The sequence below is a fragment of the Lactuca serriola genome, chromosome 7 (assembly GCF_051521515.1).
Source record: "Lactuca serriola cultivar US96UC23 chromosome 7, Lser_US96UC23_V15, whole genome shotgun sequence".
Lineage (NCBI taxonomy): Eukaryota > Viridiplantae > Streptophyta > Magnoliopsida > Asterales > Asteraceae > Lactuca > Lactuca serriola.
Window position 1 is genome coordinate 146,829,085 of NC_136414.1, and position 22,621 is coordinate 146,851,705.

The following is a 22,621-nucleotide window of genomic DNA, read 5'->3' on the forward strand; positions in this document are numbered from 1 at the left end:
GACTTAGAACATGAAGGAAGCCTATATCTATAAAAGCTTGAAACATTAAACCCAAATAGGCCACAAAATGCCCAGATCTGAAGTGGAAAATTCAAGAAATGATCAAACCCATGAATGAATCCAAAATGAACCCAAAATGGCAATAAACTTCCAAGGAGGAGATCTAAGCAATTAATGGTCAAGGTTTCGACTTTATACCTCAAAATGGTTGCAACAACAGAGAAACTTCTGGATCTAAAGCTTTTCCTTCATCTACGCACCACTAACTTCATACTTCTTCAAGTGGACGCCACAAAAACACTCGTTACACTCACACACGCTCAAGAATAAGTGAGAATGCACAAGCTAGGGCTTTCTGGATAGAGGGCCGTATAAGGAGGCCACCCCAAAGAGCATAAGGTCCTTAAATAGGGTGCAACACCCTAAAAATTAGGCTTTCATATTCAGCCTTCAACTCGTAGAGTTGCCCTATATATATATATATATATATATATATATATATATATATATATATATATATATATATATATATATATAGCTTTAAATTCATACCTGAGGATTGTGATGTTACAACTCTCCCCCACTTGAACTAGGCTTCGTCCTCGAAGACTGTTGTAATGAAAAAATCCGGATAATACTCCCGCATCTTAGCCTCCGGCTCCAAGGTCCATTCGGACCCCTTCCAATGCTGCCAATGTACCTTTATCAAAGGTACATCCTTGTTGCACATGACCTTTACCCTCCTTTCAGAACCGCCACTAGCCTATCAACATCATTCAGGCGCTAATCAACCTAAATTTCGTCCAATGAAATCACTCCATCCTCGTGCAGCATGCACTTCCGCAACTACGAAACATGGAAAGTGCTATGAATCTGACTGATCTCCTCCGGTAGATCCAATCTATACGCAACCTCCCTGACAATAATCCAGAATGGTCCAATATATCTAGGACCCAACTTTCCCCTCTTCCTGAAATGTATCTCACCTTTCCAAGGTGAGACGTTAAGTAACACCATATCACTGGCCTGAAGCTCCAACTCAGATCGGCGCCGGTTCGCATAACTCTTTTGCCGACTCTATGCTGTCTGCAATCGCTGCCTAATCTGCTGAATCATCTCGGTAGTCTATAGAACCACCTCGGTCCGACCTATGACCCAATGACCAACCTCACCCCAACAGACTAGTGTACAAAACCTCCACCCATACATCAACTCAAAAAGCGGAGAACCAATGCTGGATTGAAAGTTGTTGTTGTAGGAGAACTCTGCAAGGGGTATGTAAGAGTCCCAGCTCCTACCTGTTGGATTAGATGTCTAAGCCCATAACTATTATTGGTATGTATTCGACCCGAGAGTAGCATGGTCCATTTGAGTTGCATGGCATCGGAACAATTGGACAGACAAAATGAGAAAAAGGATACTTATGATGTATATTAATATAATATAAGTTCTAATATATTAATATGGAATCATATTATTTAATTAGTATTGATCAACAATTAATTTAGTGATAAAAAAGGAACTAATTAAATATGGACTCTTATATATATATATATATATATATATATATATATATATAGGATAGGCCAAGTTTATTTAGGTTGGGCTAAGCTTTCATGGATAGTCCATGGAGTTTTAACCCATGGAGCCTATGGAAATGAAAGGTCATGGGTATTAGGGTTTACATGAATGTAACCCTAATCCTCCACACTATAAAGAGGTCTCTTGTTCATGAAATTGGCACTAGTGTATAGTAGACAAGAGGGCAAATCTGATTTCATAAGAGTGAACCTAAGTAACCTTCTTCTCAAGTTATTCTAAGGGTTTTTGGTGTTGTTTGAACCATTTGATTTGCCACACTTGGGGCACTAAGCTCTTAAAGGTTCAAGACTTCAAGATCCATCAAAAGGTATGTCATTCTACTAGATTCGTGTATTGTATATACTTCATATTATGTTAGTTAGGTTGAAACCTTGGAATATTGAATGTTTGCATGTATATTAGAGAAAAAAAATAGATCCAAGGTTTATAGGGTTGCATGTACACCATAGGAGTGCTAGAATGCTCAAAACCCTTCGGTGGTATCAGAGCCGACGCTTTGTTTTCAATTATACTTGATGCAATTGCTGAAAAATGGATTTTCTGTTGTTCTGGGTTGGGGACTCGCCGAGTCCACTGATGGAGTCGCCGAGTCCATGTACAAACTCAACCAACTCGCCGAGTTGGTTCTTGCACTCGACGAGTTCGTGCTTCAGAGTGCCAATTTTCGACTTTTAAGGCTGGAATTAGACTAGAATCATTACCCTAAGCTGTTTTTGAACTTATAAACATGTGTCTGATGTGGTAATGATCACTCTAATCCAATTCAAAAGGTAATTGTCAATAGATTCATTTTTTTATTAGTTTAATGGTTAGGCTAATTACATGAAAATTGTTTGATTTGAATTGTCTTGTTCATATGAGTTTAATCTAGATCATAGTTTTTTCTTAACATGCTTGTTAGTTGAATTGATGATCTTAATGTTTTTTTAATGGAATCCATAACTTGTCCTCAAGTAATGGAAAACCAAAAGTTTTTGTGTTAAATCTTCATTAAAGCTATAGGTTACATAATTGAAGAGTCTTTTCTCATAAATAGTTTTATGGACTCCATAACTTGTCCTCAAGTTGTGGCTGTTGAAGAGTCTCTTCATTAAAGTTTTTAAAACCTATATTACAATCATATGTTATAGAAATGAAAAGTTTTTGAATTGTTCAAAAATTTCCCTCAAGTTTTGGAACATGTAAAGTCACTTTAGAAAACTTTACTTCCAACCCCTAGAATTTTAAAAGTTACAATTCAACCCTTATACTTGACAGTATTATAAGTTAATAATATATATATATATATATGTATGTAGATACACACACACACACATATATATATATATACATACATATATATATATATATATATATATATATATATATATATATATATGTGTGTGTGTGTGTGTATAAGATAAAGTCGTTTTACCATTAGTAGGCCTCATTCACGAAGTCGGTCTATAAGGGGGGGTATAAGATTGTTGCCTATAAAATGGCAACTTAATGGGTGTCCACTCTCACCCATTGTTTCCTTGACTGGTGCAGGGTCGTTAGCTATACAAGTAGGACAATGACCTTAATTCTCATTAAAACTATAATGATTATTCAAAAGTAACTAAATGTTTTATAAATTCCAAATCGTAATTACTTTCGGAAAATGTGAATTTGGTGCTAACCCATGAAATTACACTTTTCACCTTGCTTGAGTCGTTAGTGGAGCGCGTGTGGTTAACCGACACACTATCTTGGATTTAGCAAGGTTGGCAAAGGGTAACTTAATGTTTATCATAGATCGGTGGAGCGCGTGTGGGTAACCGGCACATCGATTAGGTGATAAAGATTAAGGGTACCAAGTTAGCTTGCATGGTTATTCACACCTTGTTTGTGATCCTCGGGATCCCACTCAAAAACTTGAGAGGGCACAATCGAGATTTAAACATGCCATTGAAAAGTTAAATGAATCTCAAAAGATCTAGGAGTTTCAAACCAATTAAAACCTAATTCCTATTTCACTTTTTCATGGTGGAAACTGGTGAATCGTCATTTGCCTACATTCAAATATTTTGTAGCTTGGATTACGGCATCCCTCTTCCAAGTTATAAAATATTGTGTTGGGTCCTAGCCTTAATATTTCATATTGGGTGTTCTATTAAGGGCTTAAATCAACTAACTTGAATTTCTCCCATTGTAGATGTCTGGTTCAGACAACTAAGATCTTCCCAAATCTCTTGGGAAAAGCTTCCTTAATGAAGATAATGTCTCGCGATTGGATCATGGAAATCATACTTCTCTTCCTCCACCTCCTCCAATTATTCTCCCTGACCCAAAAGCTCAAGACTTGAAAAGTTCAAGATCATTCAATCCATACTTGCAATGAAAAATAAAGATGGAAGACCTGTGTGTACTCATGTGTTAGAGATGAAGTCACACATTGATAGGCTGAGAATGTTGGGTGTCGTTGACCCAAGGAAGTTGTCTATTGATTGGGTTCTTCAGTCACTTCCTGAGTTATATAGTGAGTTCATTAAGGACTACTATGTGATAGATCACGACATGACCTTTATTGATCTCTCTTTTTTGCTTGTTGCTGCTGAATCAGAAATGTTTTGGCGCACTGGAAAAGTAAATTTGAGTGGAAGGTCTATTTCTCAAACTTCCATGGATATTGACAATGGTAAAATTGGAAGTCCATAAAAGCTTTCTCTTCCCAATGGAAAGGGATCGACCTTGGTAAACTTAGTTGACCAAAAGGTAAAGGAAAAGGCTAAGTCTGTGATAGTCCCATGTACCATTCCCAAAGAGTCTATATGTTTTTTTCAAGAGAAGGGGCATTGGTTGCAAAGCTGCCCTAACTACTTGAAAGATCTGAGAAAATGAAGACTCTGCTTCAGGTAAGTCCACTATCTAACTCTCTTAAGTTCCTAATTGTTAATTCTTAAAACATGATCTGACTAGCTTGCATCTTGATGTTTTGCAGGATCAAGCAAAGGAAAGGAAGCTTAAAAGAAGAGTATGTTGAATCTGATCGTGAAGATGGATTTCAATCGCATGGTTCGGAGATTGGATTTTTGAGCTACTACTTAGGGGTTATGATAGATTGCTAGGAAAGATGTAATAGCATAGTTTTCACTTAAAGTTGCATTGTAAGGAAAAAAATTTCTGCATTTTATAAATAAATAAAATTTTCTTTTTGTTTTATTTTATATATCTCCTTGCAATGGCATTTATGGATAATTGATGTGTGTGTGTGTTTCTAGCAATAATGAAACATAAATTTGATTCTTTCATTTTTGGTAGTGTCTAAATTTACCAAATATTGAAAGATTCTCATCACCCAAGTTTAAGTTGGACTGAAACTTGGAATCATGCAAGTTGTATTGTATGATGAATGAGAATTTTCATCTTTGGAAAATTATGACTAATTCCTTGTTCACATGTATATGTGAGTCAAGTGAAGGACAAAGAGATCGGGTACACTTGGTTGTGTGCTGGTCACGTCCACCACAAATATCGATAAGGCTATTCGTCATTATTTACTAAAGTTTAGTAAACATGGTTATACTTTCAAGGTTAAGTATAATTTTGCAACATTGGAAGAGTTTCAATGTATGGCATAAAGAATGAGAAGAATCAAATTAGGCAGAAAGATAAAAGTTTCTCAAATCTAAAAATTTGGGAGGGTACTTTAGTATCATGTTTTGTGATCGTCTTAATGATTAAGAAACCATATCATAATTGGTCCTCTAAGGACATGTTAGTGCATTCCTATAGCTAAGAAGAGGAATCTTGAATTGTTGAAATGGTTTAATCTAGAAGATGAGTCATACTTCATTCCAAAACGATTCTTAGAGTCATACTCCAAGATTGTAACTTGAGTGACACATCTTAAAGAAAGTTTATAACACTTGTCAAATGTAAGAGTAAAATGTTTTCTACTCTTGTACATTTTTAATTGGTAAGGTGTGATGTTTTGGATAAAACAAAGACCAACTAAGGCCAATTGTGTGAAGTGTTTGTCTTGATAATAATCCTCACTATCTCTTGAATAATTGTTTGTCAAGGAATGGTTCTTGGCAAAAGAGTCTTACATGTAAAGAGGACAGTGGGAGTCTAAAAGACCCTAAAAGAGTTTCAAAAACTAATCAAGAATAAAACCTGTAGTTTATCACTAGCACACGATTTGAGGTTTACAACCTAGCGTGTTGACATATTCCTATTTTTGTTCCTATTATAGTTAAAGTTGACTATGAATCTGAGTTCTACATGTTCTCAATTGTTTGCATAACTACTTGGAAGCAATGGAAGGCCCTTGTGCTTCCAGGTGGCAATAAGTTAAGATTGCACAAGTTCTGTCCATATGAGTTTGAGTTTGTCACTAACCTTATCTTGTGATTATGTTTTTGACAAATTCACATGGATAGTAACTCATACATCATAAAATATAAGTGTCATAAGGTTTCTCTCCAATTCATGAAAATGATGGTGAGGAAACGCTTTCACTAAATAGATTTTAAGTAGATAGCAATTGTGATATTTGCGTTCTCAAAGGTGTTAGTGGAGCGTGTGTGGTTAACCGACACACTAGCATGGACTTGTGAGAAATCTCAAAGGTCTAAAGAGTTGAGGCTATGACTACGACATCCCTTTTCATAGTTTTAAAATTGTTTAGACGCACATATAAGCTATCTAAGGAAAGGTGTATGATTTTGATAAAGTTTTATCAAAGCATATCATATCAGAAATCTGAACTTTGGTAAGAAAGTAAATAAAGTATTAAGTTCTAGAAGTCCAGTTGCTTTTTGGATACATGTCAAAGCTAGTGGGAGCATAAGTGTTATGCTAATAACTATCATGTTAGTGTGAGCATGATAATTATGATAAGTGTTGCAAGTTAGCAATGTTAATTATAGAACACAAAAGTGTCAATTGGAAAAAGTTGTTTTGCTATAATTAAGGGAGAGGATATTATACTTCATTTCAATTGTAAAAGCTTAGATTGAGATTTTAATCATATTTAATCAAGCATATATATGTGAATTTTATGTTGGAATGGTTCAACATAAGGAAATTATATATATATATATATATATATATATTGCGTTCTCGAAATTTGATTATGATTACAGCATCCCTCTTCTTAGTCGAATTATGAAAACATGGCAAACTAAAAATATTGTAGCAAAAGACTGTTATGGGATCATGTATTTATCTGAGACATCAAGAAATGTGTCCCAAATGCTTCGAGTATAGGATCGATTACATGTGCTATAATATTTATCCTTTCTAAATTTTCCTAATGTTTAGGGCATTAAGAGGGGAAAAGGTCTAGAATTTGATATGACTAAAATGATTAAGCAATTGTCGAGGACAATCTAAGGTTTACCAAAGATTGGTTGCTCATGGACAGTTAGAAGTATGGTGTAAATTTTTGGAAAGGACCATAGTCACTTATTCTGAAAAGAGGCAACTCTTGTTTAGAAGTGATAGTCAAAATGGGAATATGGAAATGTCTACATAGGTGAAAGTTATTCAATCTGTGTAAGATTAGAAAACTTAATGTACTTTGAATTTGAGACTGCGTTTCCATGGCATTGATCTCCATCGGAATACTCTGTAATGTTTGTTGACAAGTCTTTGTGACTTTGTGCATAGTCATTACAAGAGGATTAATGCATATAAGTTTAGAATCTAACAGACTTCAGTAAATGGCAGGAATTTAGAATTCTTACGTTTACGATAAGGATTTGGGATTGTGAAATGAGAATCATTGGAATTATGTTCAATTGATCTATTCCGCAAAGTAAGGATCATAGACAAACATAGTAAGCATACTTGGTGTATGGCATAACTATTGTTTGGACAAATATAGTGTGCATGCTTTGAGCATGGCATTACTATTTTTCTCAGATTCATGTATAAAGTTGATTATTTTAAACATTATGCAGTGAATAATGTGTAATCAATATGGTGACAAATAAAAAGGTGTTTTATTTATATTCATAAGTTCTGAGACCATATTGGATTTGATTATTCTTGTGTTTCACTTTGCATGTTTTGACTTTCCGAATAACTAGGTTATTCAAACTATCCACAGTCGATCATACTTTGGAAGTAGGTATTGAGGCAAGACTGTCATGAAGGGTCTGTAGTTTGTCTACGACAAAGTGGTTGCAGTGTTCATGAGTACTCCTGGAGTGAGATTCAATTATTGGATTCAACCCATGGTAATGTACACACTTATAAGGCGCGACTGGTTGCAAAGGGCTTTTCTCAAACTCCGGGAGTTGATTATGATGAGGCCTTTTCACCAGTAGCGAAGATTAAGTCTGTTAGGGTTATGTTAGCCATTGCTGCATTTCATGATTATGAAATATGGCAAATGGATGTCAAAACCACTTTCCTTAATGGAAAGTTGGCTGAGGATGTTTACATGAGTTAGCCAGAGGGTTTTGTCGCTACAGAGTAGCCTAACAGAGTGTGTAAGCTTGACAAATCCATTTGTGGATTAAAGCAAGCACCTCGCAGATGGAATCTTTGCTTCGATGTGAAAGTCAAAGAATTTGGATTTTCGAGGAGTGAAGATGAATCTTGTGTATATGTCAAGGCTAGTGGGAGTATAGTCAGCTTTCTGGTACTGTATGTAGATGACATACTATTCATAGGAAATGACATCCCAACTCTACAAGAAGTTATGTCTTTGCTTGGGAAGTGTTTCACTATGAAGGACCTTGGAGAAGCTGCCTATATCCTAGGGATAAGGATTTCGAGAGACAGGAGTAAAAGACTAATTGGAATTAGTTAGAGTACCTACTTGGAGAAGGTGTTGAATGGATTCAGAATGCAGAATTCCAAGAAATGAGAGTTACCGATGCATGATAATGCCATACTGAGTAAAACTCAGAGTCCAAGTACAGAGGCTGAGATAGCAGAAATGAGTCGAGTACCATATGCTTCCGCTTTAGGCTTGATCATGTATTCTACGACTTGTACTCGTTCTGATGTGGCCTTCTCATTGAGCATGGTCAGCAGATATCAGGGGAACCCTAGCAAGGCTCACTGGACTGCAGTAAAGAACATTCTCAAGTACCTACGGAGCAATAAGGACTGGGTCCTTACCATCGGTGGGAGTGATGAATTAAGAGTATTGGGGTATAGTGATGCTAGCTTTCAGACTGATAGGGACAATTTCCAGTCTCATTCAGGCTGGGTCTTTACCTTAAACGAAGGAGCAATTTCTTGGAAAAGTTCCAAGTAGGAGACAGTGGCTGATTCAACTTGCGAATCAGAGTATATAGCGGAAAAAGTGGCGGCAAAGGACGCTATATGGCTAAAGAACATCATTGGAGACCTTGGAGTTGTACCAACTATAAAGGAGCCTATAGAAATTTTATATGATAATGAAAGTGTAGTTGCTTTAGCAAAGGAACCAAGGGATCACAGGAGATCCAGACACATCGACAAAAAAATATCATTTCATCAGACATCGAATAGAAGAAGGACTCCTCGTGGCAAAGAGGGTATCATCGGATGAGAACCCGGCAGATCCCCTCACGAAGGGACTATGAAGGGTTAAGCATCTCCAGCATGCAAGACACATAGGGCTGAAGGATGATATTAGTTTTAGTAGTTGGATAGCTTTGAAATGTGTAAAGTGTAATTGACATTTGATGATGAATAAAATTTGTATTTATTTATGAGTAAAGTGTTGCTATCCTTTGTCAATAGTTTAGTATCATTTCATTTTGAATGTTTTGACTTCCAGAATAATTATGTTATGTTATTTCATATTATTCAAATTCTCCACAGTCAGTCATATGTTGGAAGTAGATATGAATCAAGACTGTCATGGGTTGGCTTGTAGAGGTCTAAGATGTTGGACATATGTGGTGCTACAACACTCATGAGTGCTTATAAGTTCTGAGTATTGGATTCAACCCACGCTCATTGGTATCACTTCATGGAATTTATCTCGAGTGATCGTGAGATGGTAATATCATATAAGTCTTCAAACCTAGAGATATGACTTTTTGCCTATGAGTTGGTTACATATTGATTGTACGGAAACGTATTGGTAACTCGATGTTATAAAACGTGCCTTTGTGTAAGATTCAACAAGTAGTCGAACAAGCATATGAGTCGAAGTTTATCTCTTCCTTCTTGGATTAGAAGTGATATCTGGGCCCATTGATGATTTTGTGTTGACACATGTAACAGGCCTAGTCAAAACTAAGTTGATGTGATCAATTAAGTTCTATATCAAACAAATCGGAAATCGGGAAACAAACTGCTGGACAATAAGCAAGACATTGTTCCATGTATTTGTCCGGCTGATATCTAGAACAGAGGGTTATATGATCACTTATCTTAAATGGTGTATCATCATCATCTCAGTTCTGCGAGACCTTGGATGAGCTACGATTGCTGATTGGTTCCTGAAGTAATTCTTGCAGTCATAGTTATTAGACTTATCCAAGTGGGAGACTGTTGGATTATGTGTCTAAGTTCATAAGTATTTATGGAATGTACTTGACCCGATTAGCATGGTCCATTTAGGTTGCATGGCATCATGCATTTGGATCGACTAAAATGAGAGAAATAACACTTAAGGTTTATTAATATATTATAAGTTCTAATATATTAATAATATATTAATTAAGTGATCAAAAAGAGACTAATTAAATATATGGGTTGATTGTGTAAATCATCCATACTTATATAGTGGGCTAATGCTTCATGGATTATCAAGTTAGGTGAAAACCCATAGGATGCTCAATGGATGCTCCATGGTGTTTATATAACACATGGATCATGGAAATGAAAAGTCATGACAATTAGGTTTTACATGGTGTAACTCTAATTGTAACACACTATATAAGCTTCATGTTATTCACCAAAATCGGTTACGAAGAGATACAAGCGAGGGCTAGTAGATTTCGAAGTGTTCTTCATTTCTCTCTAAGTTATTCCAAGTGCATTTGGTGTTGTGTGAGACATTTGAGGCATCACACTTGAGGTGCTAGGCTCACAAGGTTTTTAAGGAATCTAATCTACTACAAGGTATGTTTTCTTGCTTACTTTTATGTGTAAAAGTTCCTCGTGTATGCTAGATAGGATATGAACCTTGGAAAAACAAATTTGCATGTATCATAGATAAAACATAGATCCAAGGTTTCTAGGGTTGCATGTACACCTTAGGAGTGTTAGAATGCTCAAAACCCTTCGACAAAAACCATCATGCCGGTATTGATATGCCCCCTTCAAGCTTCTATATGGAAGGACATGATAAACATCTATCTGTTGGGGTGAGGTTTTTAATCAAAGGGTCATGAGGAGCACGGATGTAGTTCTCAAGACCACTGAGCTTATATAGCAGGTTAGACAGAGATTGTTAATGACTCAGAGCCGCCAAAAGAGTTATGCGGATCGGCGAAGCTCTGAGATAGAGTTTTCGGTGGGGGATTTAATGCTTCTGAAGGTGTCACCCTGGAAGGGTGTTTTCCGCTTCAAGAAACCAGGAAAGTTGGGCCCCATATTTATTGGCCCGTTTCGAGTTTTAGCCCATGTAGGCAAAGTGGTTTACCGGTTGGAGCAACCAGAGGTGTTGCGCCAGATTCATAATACCTTCCATGTCTCCAAGCTGAGGAGGTGTATAGCTGACGAGACAACTGTGATCCCTTTGGAGGACATTCCAATCAATGATCGTTTCTACTACGTCGAGAAGCTTGTGATAATTATGGATTAAAAAGTGAAGATCTTGAGGAACATGGTAATGAACTTCATCAAAGCTCAGTGGCGACATTGGAGAGGCTCAGAGTGGACGTGGAAACATGAGTCTGAGATGCGTGAGCACTATCCTGAGTTGTTCCCTAAGGATGACTTAGAGAGAGAAGTCTTATTATAGTGGGGGAGAATTGTAACATCCCAACTTCTGGTATTTTTATTATTGCTTTTATCTTTATCAAAAGTTGCACAATTGGTCCCTTAAGGAAAAGGCTTGCATTTTTGGTCATATGTTGGGCGTGCTTAAGAGTACGCACAACATACCCATGCAAAATGGAATTGTGGATGATCCATAAGTACACAGACGTACTAGCACAGACTCCAAACCCTAATCTTATGGATTTCTCCCTATCTAAACAACATTATATCCCCCATTTGATCATCCTTATTAGCAACGACTCCATTCCCAAACCCTAATTTTGAGTCAAAGTTGCTTGTGTGAGTTTTGTGAGCTTATTGATTATATTGGTGCATTTGGTTGAAGAAGGAGTCTAGAGAGGAAGAAGTGTTTGCTTACAAGCTTGTAGATCTAGGAACATTTCCTCCTTAAGCATCTTTTTCAGGTATAAAGTTTATACCTTAATGAGTCATATATTTGATCTATGTGGTTGAAGTTTTATGAGCATTTGTCCTCAAGATTGGACCTTTGTAAATTTGGATCACTCCAGGGAATTGTAGTTGTCCGTTCATGCATTTTAGGACCTGTAGATTCATAAAAATTGTTGCTTGATCATTCTTCATGGCTCATGCATGAGTAAAGTAGGTTAGAGTGTGTTAGAAGTTAAGGTTTGTTGCCTTTAGTCCTTCTTAGCCATGCAAAGCCTTAAATTCGACGACTTTATGGATTAAGACATCTTAGATGGGTTAGATCGAGGTTTGGATAATTGTCTTAAACGACTAAGACACATAGTTGGTGAAAAATAGAAGCAGACGGAGTATGCTGAGTGTAATCCTGGGTGTAGCCAGTTTCACCCCCGATTGCTTCTAATATAGTTTTACACCTGCGTAAGGACGCGTACACCCAGCGTATGCGCTGGGCAGTTGACTTTCATTAAATTTTTTACGTTTGGTCAAGATTCAGGGGATTAGACCATCTGAACGGAAAATTTGTCTTTTTGCCACTAGAGGACATAGGTGTGTAATATGGACTCGCGAGTTGAGTTTTAGACCTTAATTATTAATAAAGGTTAATTATTTCGTTGATTTGGCGGAGTCTTGTTCCGACAGTTCGGGTGCGAGATTTACTTGTCGACAGTGTGAGGTGAGTCTCCTCACTTACTCTTACATGTGTGGTAGGATAATTGTATATGTGATGACCACCTGGCTCTAGTTGTAATTATTATGTTATGATGTATGTATCTTGTATGTGACCAAGACAACTAATAGTCTCCAGGGTTGTTGATAACCCACCGGGCATGCTTTTAGCCCATTAAGACTAATGATAGTCCCTAGGGTTGCTGATAAAAAATAGTTGTTTATTTATGTAGTGTTGTGTGTGGTAATTTTAACGAATTCACTAAGCTTCGTGCTTACAATTGTTGATTTATGTGTTTCAAGTACTTCTGAGAGCCACGGAAAGGCGAAGGTCTGATTGTACACACTCGCTAGGGGATTTGTTGCTAGGACAGTTTGTGAACTCTGATATTTTGTGACAATGTTGTGTTGGATAATTATGTAATTGAGAACTTGATTTGTGAAACCTTAATCTTTGGTAAATTAAAAATGAAAATTTTGGTTTAAAATTTCAGGTGTTATATTAATTAAATAAAAATATTGTAGTCAAATTAACTAACACATACTCATATTTAGAAATGATTATCACCGGTGTTCTAATTAATTTTCCGACCATAATTGGAATTGCATATGTTTGTAACCAATATATTAAAACATTAAAACATGTTTCGAATTTATTTCAATTCATCATCCGTTTTATATTTATTGCAAAAAAATTAGACAAGTTATTTTTAACAGTATGAAACCAAAATCAAAATGCAGAATAGACTAAACACCAAAAACTCAGATTCAATGCTTAAAATGAAATTAAAATTTCATAATAAACAAAGCCACGTCGTCATTTGATTTCTAGAACGGAAATTTAAATCAAAGTAAACGAAACTGTGAAATAAAATATAAACAAAAAAGAAGAACATGTTCCCTTATCTTTTCTTTACGTGTCTACCCAATTATTTCCTCTTCTTCTTTTCTTCGTGACCAGCTTCGAAGAACCACGAAAAATTCAAATATACCCTATGTTATACAGACTTTCGACGGCAAGCATAAAAAGACACATGAATTATCTTCCTCTTTTTCTCAATTGATTACACCAGGTCTGGATTTTCTTCTATTTTATGATAAAATTATGGTAGAAACACAATATGTAATCATTGGATTCTTGAAAGATCGTATACGTTTATCTCTTATGTTTGGGTTACGAGACATTTGATTTTGGATAATCTTTAAAGGAACAATCAAGATCACTGATGGTTTTGCTATGTTGCCCATAGTGGCACCAGTAACCTCTGTTCTTTTTGGACGTAGTGTAAAAACTTTGGAATTTTTTGTTTTTTCTATTATTGTCACCATGTAAAAAAAACTAGGTTATAACCTCTAGAAACCGCGGATTAGAAATGTCAAAATAATTTTAATTAAATTATAATGTAATTATTGTCAATAATAAAAAAAATTAATAATTTATAAATTTAAATGTTTTGTTAAGTTCATAATGATATAATGATTGTTGAAACAACAAAAATATAATGATTTGAATATACAATCAACAATTTGTATTTATAGATATGTTAGAATGATTTGTAAGGCTAAAAATAAAATTGTTAACCATAATATAAAAAATGAAATTATAAAATTTAAATGACATTTTAGATTACAGTTAAATAAATACGACATATGAGTATTAACTTATAACATATTAGTTAATTTACAAATACTTTATAAGTTGGGCAGACTATATTATTGATTTGTAATCCTAAATAAACATAATAAAAACATAATAATACTAATTTTTGTTCAACTTTTTATGTTTTAGTAGTAAGTTATGAAACTTAATTAAAAAAATTAATATAATAAAATGTCTCGGTAATATACCAATAGTAACACAAATTTTGTATTTTTATTTTTGGACTCCTAACAACTTATTTTATAATTTAAATCAACTAATGTAGTAGCTAAAATTTCTTCTTAAAAATTGATAGATCATTTTCACAGGCTACATCTCCATCCTAATTTTGTAATTGTAGAACCAACTACAATTGTTGAAAAGAGATGCACCAATAGTTGAAAAGGTTCGGCAAAAAAGCGAATAACCATTTCATGAAAGTGTACAAATAATCATTTCATGAACAGTTAATATACAAAATTAGAAACTTAATATTTGGTAAATAATAAAATGTTACATCTATACTCCTCAATATTTAAAGTGACAAAAAAATCAAGGTTTTGAACTTGTAAATAATAATAATAACAAAAAAAAAACATTTAGAACTTAAGTGGATACTATTCCAACTCATAACCATCATCTACACATTAAAAGAAAGGCCTACACACTCACACACAGTAAAATAACATATATTGTTTATGCCATGTTTAAAAATAGAAATGAAAATGACAATATTTAATATATATATATATATATATATATATATATATATATATATATATATATATATATATATATTTACAGTAGTGGTTTATTTTTTATTTTGTATTTTTTGGATTTTGGGTGTAGTGTTAGAATGGTTATTTTGCATTGAAAATAGATTAAGTTGTTCTCAACTCCCATGATTGCAGTACATCAAGAAAAGATATTAAATTGTTCCTAATTCCTTACTTTCCCCACATTGCATTTGATATGTGCATATCTACACATATATTTTACATTCTATCTTAATACTTTTAGCTGTAATTATGCTTATTATAGAATAAAAAGTACTTATTATGTTTAATATCTATTATGTAGCATAAAAGACATGCTCGGAAGCAACATGAAAGCTCGAAGCATGAAAATGCTAGTTTAGGCAAAAAGAAGACACAAGAAAGATGTTGTTGGACAGCTTGACCCCTCGTCAGTATATTTGACATATCTCATGACTCATAACTCCGATTGACGTGATTCAAAATGATCTGAAATCTAGACACAATTTTGGACAACTTTCTTGCTTTGAGAAAAGTCGGATTTCCAACTACCACGACGTGGTGACACCACCAAGACCTGGTGAATAGAATCTTCGCGATTTTTGACGCTGGCTTGGGGAATACGGGAAAACACGAGTACCACGATGTGGTGCCTTTACCATGTCTTGGTGGTGCAATTTTTGTTTACTATATATATCTTGGACATTAGGTCTATTCCAGAGGAGAGAGGGTTGAAGGCTGCAACTATTAACGAAAAAATACCCTTCCAAGGCCCCTTTGAGGGCAGAATTCAACTAGAGATCAAAGGATAAAGAGATTGGAGCAATGATTCGCATCTACACATTCGGTTTGCTTAGTTTAATCATGATTAGTCTAGTTTTCCTTATGTATATGTGTTTACCAGCTGTGATTATGGTTTAAAAACCCTTGCTTTCTGTTAGGTGCATTTCATGTACACATTTTGTAGCTTTATTTCATAAAAGTACATTGCATATAGGCTTAAACTCATGCATTTTTCATTTTTTTTTCGGGATTTTTCATGAGGCAATTTCATTCAAATACTTTTGTGATATTTCAGGGACTTTTGGAGGTAGGATATTGTTGGGGGAGGTAAATAAAACTTGCGGACAAAATTTCAGGACTTGCGGAGCACCGAGGAGCAAGATATCAAAGAAATGAAGATTTTGGCTTTATAGAGATTTACACGGCCGTGTAAATGCAATCCTTGCGTTTACGCGGGCCATGTAAACGTATATTTCTGCACAGTATATTTTTGCGTTTACGCGGGCCGTGTAAATGACAGTGTTAATTTACGCGGGCCGTGTAAACATAAACGTAGGTTTTAAAGCAGTTTTTCACCATTCTTAAAGGGGGGGACCGACTTTTTACTTAGGGGGTCAATTTTGGGAGCAAAGAAGGCGATTTTCTGGAGGATTTTGGAGTTGATTAACACTTGGGAACATTTGATTTCATTTTGTAAGAACTTTAATTTCATTTTCTAGATTTGTGATCTTGTTCTAGTCATGAGTGGCTAGAATCCTAGTTTCTCCAACTTCATGTCTTGACTTTTTAGTTGTGATTTCAATCATGTGATTTGATGTTTGCTTCTAATTCCTACCTAGTGAATTTGATTTTGTTTCAATTGAATGTTTGATTCTAATTGTGATTCTTATTGGCCATTTGGATTAGGGTTAGGTCATTCAAGTTATCAAATTGCAAAATCCGTAATTGTTTTGTGAATTGAACTAAGTAACAAACACTAAATTGATTTCCATTGAATGAATTTAGTGTAAATCTTATTCACATACTCTTACACTCCCAAGCATGTGAGGAGTATTGGGTGTTGTTGGGAACATTCACATAAATGTTATTGCAACCTTTTGATTTCTATCTAAGAGCTTGTTTAGACATAAATTAGAAGGTTAGGTTATTTTCAAAGAGCTTATTTTGAATTTGACAACTTGGTGAATGGGAAGTGTTAGAACTTGTTAACAGTTTCAAGTACCAACTTAGGTGGAATTGAGTAGATATCATTTCATCCTTGGAATCACATTGTTAAATTGGCTTGCATGGAGTTGGTGTTCTCACAAATCCTAAATTTGTTCCATTTAATTGATCATTTACTTATTCTTTTATCATCTTATTTAAATCATTGCATACCAACCCCCCATTTATGTGACCATTATTTTACCTTCCGCAAAAAGGTATAAACATTTGTTCCGTGTCTTTGTGGATCGACCGTACTTACCTTGTATTACATTTCTAGTACAAAGTAGTAGTGTTTAATGAGTTATTTTACCCCTTTATTTGTTGGGTTTGACACGCCCAACACTTTCGTTTAGTTAGATGAAACTTAAAACTATGAGTTAGTTTCTTACTTTTTGGATTATATGAATTAGGTTTATGCATGTGTTTGATTATCATTACCTAGCATGTTAAAGTTTGTAACTTTGTTTCTTAATTTCAAGTGTAGTGTAGCTTAGTGACCATTAAATTACATGAACTTGATTACCTAGTGATTTAGTAACCATTAAATTGCTAAAGCTAGGATTGACCATATCTTAGTTAAGTGATAAAAGTAACAATTTAACTGTGTTAGAGAGCATAATTGTGACCATAATTGTGTTTAACAAATCTTACATAGCCCAAGTATAATTAACAACTAGTCTTGTGTTTGCTTGTGTAGGACCATACAAAGTAGTACATGAATTGGTGAAAATATTGTTAGATTTGACCAAATTTCTAATTACATATAAATTGGTAACCAACTTTATTAATCTATAAATAAGAACTAACCATAGGAAAAGGTGGATTCTAAACTAAACGAAAGTGTTTTTAATATATTGATTACAGTCGTTTTTAGTTGAGTGCTTAAGTTTTTCTGAACTTGTAAAATCAGATAAAACCCCTACTTTAGTTGTTTTTCTTAGTTTAGCTTTTAGTAGTTATTTTATTAATTAAATACCGTTCCCTGTGATCGACACCCGACTTACCTAAACTATTCCATAATTTGACTAGGTACATTGCCCAGGTGCATTCTAGCTAGTTATGTTTGTTAGGTTATAAATTCAAAACTAGATAGGTATAATTTGTGCACATCAAATTTTTGGCGCCATTTCCGGGGAACGACTTATTTGATTTTTAATTTAATTACTTTTAGTTATTTGATCCTTTTTGTGGGTTAAAAACCGAAAAAAGTTATTTTTCAGCATTTATTTTATTTTATTTTTTCGTCTAAACATCAACCACGTCATGGGAACCTTGGCCACGTCATGGTCACGTTCCAGACAGTTTTTAGTTTTTGTTTTTGTTTATTTTAGTTTTTGTTCCTTTTTACGCATTTTTTTAGGTTTTTTGGCTGGAATATGAGAGACATCGCGACCATGTCAATGGAAGAGTACAAGACATATATAAGGAACGAAAATAGATGGGGTCTTGATCCACCAAAAATCCCAGCCACGACAAATTTTTTAACTTCTGGGGAACATTCTCAATATGTTAAGCGAACTAACTTTTTATGGGAAGGAGCACGAGGAAGCTTATGAGCATATAGAAGAGGTGGTGGAGATTTCAAATTATTTTAATGCACCAAACTTGAGTGAAGATGCGGTGATGCGTCAACTTTTACCAGTCATGTTGAAGGGTGAAGTAAAAGAATGGTTAAAATCACTTCCCCTTGGACCAATCACTACATGGACTGATTTTAAGACTGAGTTCATCAACCAGTTTACCTCTCCTTCAAAAGTGGCAAAGCTTAAGAGAAATATCCAGAATTTTCACCAATTAGAAGTGGAGTCCTTATATGAAGCTTGGGAACGTTACAAGAGATTGTTACGACATTGCCCTCAACATGAATTCAATGTGCAACAAGAAATATCGATATTTCTTGATGGTGTCAATGTGTGCACTCATCAACTTCTAGACTCGGAAGGGCCCATGACAAAGAAGAATCCGGCAACAAATAAAGCTTTAATTGAAGAATTCGCCAAGCATTCAAGGGAGTATCACAACCCAAGGGGGGAGGATTTCACTAGAGGAAAGTCATGTAAAGATGGAAGTCAAGATACTATAAGTGTGGTAATTGAAAAGCTCGATGTAATGGAAGAAAAGATCACAAAATTGGGTGGACCAATTCAAGATAGATGCGGATCTTGTGGAAGACCTCACTCTGTAAGGGATTGTGAACTATAATACAAGAGAGCTCAAGACACGGAAAAATATCAACAACTAGTGCATAATCTCTACCAACTAGAACGAGTCCAATCCGAGAAGATAGATGCTCTCGATTCGATGTTATTCAGATTCATGGAAGCTAGCAAAAAAGACATGATGCAGCTGATGTGACACGAAGAGTTCAACAAGCATCTATTTTGAGCATCCACACACAAGTTGGGCAATTAACAAAACATTTACAAGAAAATCTATCGGATGTACCTTCAAGAAAAGTTGAGACAATCCCTATGGATCAAGTCATGTTCGTTGATATAGAAGAAGAAGATGAATTGGAGCATATGAAGGACCTTGAAGAGGAGTCTAATCAGTCATTCAAAGAAAAAATAAAGAAGAAGAAGAGTATCGTGAAGCTGCCCAGTCGCCACGATGTGGAGACAATAGTGCCATGTCGTCGTCAATAAAAGAAGATTATGATTTTTCTGTTCTTAAGCAATATCGACCACGTCTTCCTTTCTTATCCTGTGCCAATGCAAATTTGGTGAAACAAGAAAACACGAAGTTCCTAAAGCATGATGAATTTGAATGTGTAAAGGAAGAAGAGTGGGAGGAATGGGAGGAGCCTTTACCAAAAGAGCAATTGGAAAAAGAAGTGAATTATTCAAAACCTCCAGTGTCAGCGCCAGTGATGCTTGATGTGTTCGCTTTTACAAGATCACCAAATCTAGTAATAGAGGCGATAGAAAAAAAAAAGAAGTAGAGAGTGATTAGTCTCATTTTGACATGAAAATCTCGGAAAGAGAAGACAAAATCTAAAGACACAAGAATGAGGAAAGAACCCAAGCGGAAACATAAAGAATATGTCAACCCAACAATGCAAGAAAGTATAAGAAAGGCATTCAGGAGAAGGGTTTTTTACAAACGAGTAAGGTTCAAGATGATGGAGAACAGGGAGGTAACAATTCCACCTGATGCAACGTAGAGTGGGAAGGAGTCCAGCTCATGACTCCTAAAAAAGAAGCGTTTGTCGGGAGGCAACCCGATATTTAAGAGTTTGCATTTTCGTTTCCTTTTGATTTCTTATAGTTCTTAATTTTTTTTAGTTTAACCAAATGATGATGTGTTCTCTAGTTCTTGATGTTATTTTGTAGTGATGAAAGAACGTGAAGCATTGAAGGAGCTTAATTTGAAGAAGTCGTGCGATTTGTGAAGATCATAATTGAAGAATAAGTTTTTGAATAAGTGTGGGGTTCCCATATAATGAAGTGAAAAGCATTTTGAAGCATATTTACTGAAAATAAGACAACACGACGTGGACATCATCAACACGTAGTGGCAATGGTTCATCACATTTTTTCATGAATGGTTCTTTAATTTCATTCGATCCGACACATTTACATTCACAAGAAGAAGCTTCCCAAGTATTATATTTAGAATCCGAGTGAGGGTATTATTGACAAAAGAAGGTTCTATATAGAGAAAGATTACAAAACGACGAGGGAAGCGAGATTTGAGCAATTTTTCGGGTGTTTTTTTGCGTCAATAAGTGAGGAGTCACGCCTAACAGATTCGTACATTTGTTGGTGCCACATATATTCCAGAAATCAGCTCATTCTGGCATCGATTATTGCAATATGAAGACCAACACGTCGTGGTAATCCCCACCACGTCATGTTATTGTAGTCAGAATACCAGGAAAATAATTTGTTTGAGCCACCACGAGGTGGTGAATTCCGCCACGAGGTGGTGCTTTTTGAGTCCGTTTTTCGAGTTTGATCCCATACTTTCAGTATTCTAAGTGTTCAAGAGTGGCGTTTCCAATTCTGTATATTCAATTCCATGGTATGGATGATTTGTTCCCACACCATCAAATTTTATTTTTTACGTCATGCTGAAATAATGTCCCAACTGCCATGACATGGTTGACACTTTCCTATGTCATGGGGGAGTCTTTCATCACATCAAGAGGCTGCCATTCTACTTTCCAATTACGTTTCCAAAATTCAGAGCAAGCTAGAGATCCTACACATGATTCGAGATGGATCTTCTATCCCAGGGGTGTCTGTTCCTTTTTCTCCCTATTTTTAATTATATGTTTTGCATAACATACAATGAGGGCATTGTATGTAATAAGTGTGGGGTAGGGCGTCGAAAAAGTAAATTGCTAGAAAAGTAGTAAATTTAAAATTCTTTTAGTGGATTTGAAATAATAATCTAAAAATTTAATCTAGCAATAGTTTGAACTTAAGTTGCTATTGTTATATGCGATGATCCGATGGGAGCTCAAATGTTTAACCGAGCCAATACATGTTATAGTATATTTGTGGCTGCCCAAGTCTTAGTGAAAAGCTATGAGTTATCAAAAGGTAGTCTGGTAGTTTTTATGACATAATATGTTTTGTAGCCTAAACCTGAAATCTATACAGGAAAGCTTATGTAGTCATTGCACATAGACTAATGCCCTTAACCAATAAGGGTTGAAGATAAGCACCCCTAGGCAGGAAAGAAATGAACAGCTTCTAAAGAAAAGAGGACGACTTAAGACAGCAAGAACGGGAAAAAGAAGTAAGTCACTTGCAAGCCCGAAAAGAAATCGATGAATGTGTCCCGACCAAGCAACAAAGAAGCGCTAGCAGATGAGATTGGACCTATATAGACCTGGCAACAACAGAAAGGAAGGGGTCCATGTAGCTGCGGGACTATACCCATTTACTATTCATACTAGGTCAAAGGAAAATCGAAAAGACCAACGACTTGTCTAAAAGAATCAAAGATCCACGAGCTGAGCTTGATCTTACAAACGCAATTTATTGATCCACGAGCGAGTCCTCTGCTCGGTAAAGGAGCATTCAGGCATCGACTCTTTTTTTTTAGGATTCTGAGGATGGGTCGGCCCATCCTAACATCATTTATGAGGAGCCGGACGACGAAGCCTCCTCCTCAGATAAAGATGTCTCCGACGCAACTCCCCCGGCAATCAAAACTTTATCTATTTATTTGTTTTTTGGTGGGTTCGGTCAGGAGGGACAAAAGAGAGATTCTATCAGTCAAAAGCAGATACCGCCCCCCATGCTCCTACGGTCCGCTTACCGAGGAATAGAAAGGAAGGACCCGGGGCCAGAGCAAGTTGGGTTGGGCTTAAGCATGTAGGTTTTTAGTGAAAAAGAAAAAAACGTGAGATACATATGAAAAAAACAAAAAGAGAAATTACCAAAAAGTTGAAGAATTTTGGAGCAATCAAGTATGAAGATAAAAATATCAAAAAGAAAAAAGAAAAAAAAATTGAAGATACAAAAAATCGAAAAAAAGAAGGTGGTGAATTCAAAGAAATCAAAGATCAAATATCAAAGAAGTGAAGAATTCCAAAGAGCTCGATTAGGGTATCAAAAGTTGTAATTCTTTCTAGATTACGTATGTTTGGGTAGCTTAACAAAAA

The 22,621-nt window shown here is 35.4% G+C and overlaps 1 long non-coding RNA gene and 1 other non-coding gene across 3 annotated transcripts; one reads left to right on the forward strand and one right to left on the reverse strand.

Moving 5' to 3' along the window:
• Positions 1 to 13,517: 13,517 nt before the first annotated feature.
• On the forward strand, positions 13,518 to 16,657 carry LOC145062682 (uncharacterized). Of its 2 annotated transcripts, XR_013687663.1 has the most exons (3): positions 13,518 to 13,694; positions 15,341 to 15,862; positions 16,094 to 16,657. It is a non-coding gene; the product is annotated as an uncharacterized LOC145062682 (long non-coding RNA). The 2 variants fall into 2 exon arrangements; XR_013687662.1 differs by having other exon boundaries at positions 15,341 to 16,657.
• Positions 16,658 to 18,765: 2,108 nt separating this feature from the next.
• LOC145065154 (small nucleolar RNA R71) lies at positions 18,766 to 18,872 on the reverse strand. The gene has a single exon (XR_013688303.1). It is a non-coding gene; the product is annotated as a small nucleolar RNA R71 (small nucleolar RNA).
• Positions 18,873 to 22,621: the final 3,749 nt, after the last annotated feature.